Source organism: Acanthopagrus latus, chromosome 16 (genome assembly GCF_904848185.1).
Source record: "Acanthopagrus latus isolate v.2019 chromosome 16, fAcaLat1.1, whole genome shotgun sequence".
Lineage (NCBI taxonomy): Eukaryota > Metazoa > Chordata > Actinopteri > Spariformes > Sparidae > Acanthopagrus > Acanthopagrus latus.
Window position 1 is genome coordinate 25,315,801 of NC_051054.1, and position 4,069 is coordinate 25,319,869.

The 4,069-nt window shown below is 39.7% G+C and overlaps 1 long non-coding RNA gene across 1 annotated transcript; it reads right to left on the bottom strand.

Moving 5' to 3' along the window:
• Positions 1–201: 201 nt before the first annotated feature.
• On the bottom strand, positions 202–3,849 carry LOC119004598. The gene is made up of 3 exons (XR_005070257.1): positions 2,590–3,849; positions 1,760–1,912; positions 202–1,619 (listed from the first exon to the last, which is right to left on the bottom strand). It is a non-coding gene; the product is annotated as an uncharacterized LOC119004598 (long non-coding RNA).
• Positions 3,850–4,069: the final 220 nt, after the last annotated feature.

A 4,069-nucleotide genomic window follows, 5' to 3' on the forward strand; every position in this document is an offset into this window, starting at 1 on the left:
GTTAGTAAACTGGACGAATGAGACACAGCTCTTTTTATTGTATTTTAGTGTTTCCTCTATTGTATATATGAATATGCAGAAGTTTAGGTTTTTTTCTCGATAGCTTCCATGTCATGTGGCCCACTGTTCTCCAATGCTAGAGGTTAACATATTTTCAAGCAGCGATGTCAGCTTCTACTCTATTTTGTCTCATGTCTTAGATTCTGATTCTGAAATTCTGAATTTTTTGTTTTTTCTTAAAAATCTCACCAGTAGTCACCATTTAAAGTGGGGAAGCCCTGTGAGTCGATTACAGAGTGCAGTGGAGTTCCACAGCCCAGTGACTATCATTACTGCGGGACTCTACTGCACTTCACTCTATACAGCACACAGCCTGACCATGACCACAGGACATGTAAATGTTCCATAATGTGAAACACAAACAATTATAGGGGCTTGTTTCCAATTATCAGTGTTCACAGTAAACAAAAATCACCCAAATTCTAAAAATGGGGGGGAAATTCTGTTATAGTTCAATTTAAAAAGATGGAAAAAAAATAATAATAAATAAGAAAAGCCTCCTACCCACCCAAAAGAAAAGTCCAACAACTGGAAGAGATAGGTGAAATAATGCATATGGTATGTTTTACAAGAAATCCAGCTGGAGAGCCCAGATAGCCAGTTCGCTGATAAAGTCTGTTCTTTAGGACTTGGGCTTTTTTGGACAGTGCATTGCCTTCAAGCTCCATGATCACCTTCTGCAGCACTTCAAAGGTGTACTTGAGTTCAGCAGGGTAGTTTTAGTTCAAAGAATAAATTAGGCCAAACAACATGGCAGCAGCTAAGGTAACATTGACCAAACACTGTATGCATACCATCTCTGTCAACATGGGAATCAAACCCACGACTTTAAGGTCAAGACAGAGCTAATCAGACAGACACATGATCATCTTTCACTGAGCGCTGATATGGAGGAGCTGTAATCACAGTCAGTCACCTGTGTGTGTGTGTGTGTGTGTGTGTGTGTGTGTGTGGTAAGGGAGTGTGTGTGTGTGTTCGTGTGTGCGTGCATACGTGTGTGTGGTAGAGGAGTGTGTGTGTGGTTGTGTTTGACAGAGACAAACACAACCACACACACACACACAGTAGCTTAACTGTGGCTCTGGCCTAAGGCTCAGAGGTTACCACGGCAACTTGAGGTGGTTGTCAATGATGACAGAAGCAACCAAGGCAGTTTTCATATTCTATTGAGAAAGGTAATAGCACACCGATCCCAATCAAGATGCACGTTTTGATATATAATTCAACTGGGTCCTCTCAAAGCTGTAGGACAAGAAGCGAACCGAAATTTGGTACGGAAGAGGAATAAGAAGAAAAAACCCATAGTATAACAATAATGCTTTGCCCCGAGCACTGGTCCCTGCAGCTGTTTCATAGCTGTAGGGGCCAGTGCTCGGTGTGACTGCCCCGTAGCCCAAATGAGTAGATTTTTTAAAGCTTATACAAAATGTGATAACATCTCAACATACTAAACCTAAGTAATACTTACCACATACTCTCTCAATAGATTCTCTGGGTCCTCGTTCAGGCAAACACAGTGCCTTTATGATAAATTCTCTTCCCAGATCCACGTCATCATCCTAAGGCAGAAAAGCAGAAGCACAAGTTGTTTTGTTTGAGTTCATGTCTGTGTAAATTCTCATTTGTCCAAGTAAAAGGCATTTTTGTCTTGAAGACAATCAATTGTTACACCCCCACCCCAGAGAATATACGTACTTACTTCATCCATGGGTGCAATGATGCTCCCTAGGCGTCTGCCTATCTGTCCTCTGTTTTTAAAAAGTCGGATCAGTTTCTCAGAGTGAACATCTAACTGAGATAGAAATCTGTACTGCAGGGGCATTGTTGTGATCCACTTGAATTCAGCATTAATCTGAAAATGAGAATGATCACAGACAACATGCGATATGGCAGCAATTTGGAAAAGCATTCATAAAAAAAAGAACACCAATCAAGCTTCAGTAAGTTTAAATAAAATTAGAATATTTGTACAGGAGCAGAATAATTCAAAAAGCTCCTTGTTTTATTGCTTTATTTTCTAGTTATCTTATGTCATGATCATACTTAAAAGAAAATCATTCATGCTCTCTAAATATTTTTCTAGCTGAAACTTAGTGCTACAAGTACATCAATTCAAAATCCTTTGTCAACAATATCAGTTGATTAACACCGGGTGGGACAAGTTTTAAACAGTGTCCTGTTTGAGACAAAGTCCATTAAGTGAACACTGCCAAATAGAACTTGGATCGTTGTTAGCATTTTATCAATACCACTACTCTTATTATTTCTTTTTTTATTACTGAGTAATTGTTTAAAAAATATATACATAAATGAAAAAAAACAACAACAACAATAAACTCAGGAAACAATAAATGATTTAGTTTGGGAGAGGGTCGGCTAAGCAGCCAGCCGTTAAGTGACTTTGTCAAATTGTTTGTTTGTAATGTCTGTGAGTGTGTGCAAGAGAGAGAGAGACAGAGAGAGCAAGAAAGAGAGAGTGAGACAGAGTGTGAGTCAGAGTGAGAATCTTAAATCACATACTTCGCCTACCTCAAAAAGTGCTGGCCATCTCGCCTGGAAGTCTTTTATCTTTGATGTGTCGCGAGTCACTTCCTGTCTTATATATACAAATGTCTTTCCTATTTTCATCCTTACAGCCTCCCTGTTGTTCCTCTTCTTGACATCTGAAACAAGCTCCATTCTCACACTCTCAAGACTCTTCTCAGATTCTCAAGAATGTTCGACTTCAGTTTAGGATGTGGAATAAACAATGTACTGTTTTCCCTGTAAGCTGCATTGCACTGCTCAAGTTTCAACTCTGCATCATAACTAAACTGAGGAACACAAAAGATGCTCGGTCAAGATGACCGAGAGCTGGATGACTCCAGTGAAGAGAGTATGTTGGTGTCAACACATCCACTGGACAGGGATGATGATTCATCAAGGGAGTGATGGACAGCTGAGGTGGGGGGTATATTAGCACACTAAGGAGTTGAGGAACCTGTCATGGTAATCACTCTAACTGTCCCTCTATCCTGTACTTCATCCATTGAAGTGAGGTTCATGAACTCATGTCCAAATAGTGTATCCATGAACTGAAGTCTGAAGTTAGAGTCAAGTCCACATTGTCTTTGTACCTCACCAACTAGTTCAATAGCAGTTCCTGGGAGTCCAAGAGAGAAATGTCAAAGAAAGTGAGAAAGAGGAAAAAAAGATTAATGCTTATTGTTTTATGTTAATCACAGTGTTTTTCTTGTGTCAACACAATAAGGTTTCTCATTTGCAATTAACCCAGATATAGTATGACCAGTGTTTCCCCTTGTGTTTTCCCCTCACTTTCATTTTGTAATTTGCCTAACCACTAGCTGATCAAATCCATCTGTACTAGCTTCAAGTTCAACCTAAAAAAAATACTCAGAGGTGGATGCAAATGAGAAGCCTAGGATGTGACCCACAAGAATCAGTATGACATGCAATACACTATGACCTATGATGGATAGATAAAGCGATTTCAGAGAAACTCCCATGGGTAACACAGCACAAAACAAACAAACAAAAAAAAATAATACAGTCTGAATGTGGAAAATAGATGAGATAATTCACAGGCAGAGTGAGAGACTCCGAAGGCAAATGTCTTGTGACAAAACTTGTGACATAAAACTCAGCATGTACCAAATGTATGCGTTAAAAAAGAGCAATTACTTAGGACTGAAATCACCATTTTGGTGATTTACCAACCTTTTATGATGATCTGCCTTTTTAAGGTCACCATATGGCTTGGTCCAACCATGTAAGAGGCCAGTGGATACAGGTCAGTGAGTTCACTGAGTGCCACAAGTTTTACCTCTCTGGATGGTGACAAGCTTAGCTCAAAGGCTCTGTAGTGTTCAGTGTACCACCCACACAGCACTTTCACAATGAGGAACAACATCTCATTTATTACACAAATCTGACTAATTTCAGCGTACTCTGGTAATCCAGCTACTGATCCATGGGCAACTACCATGCCATTGCTGTAGGCTATGCCCTT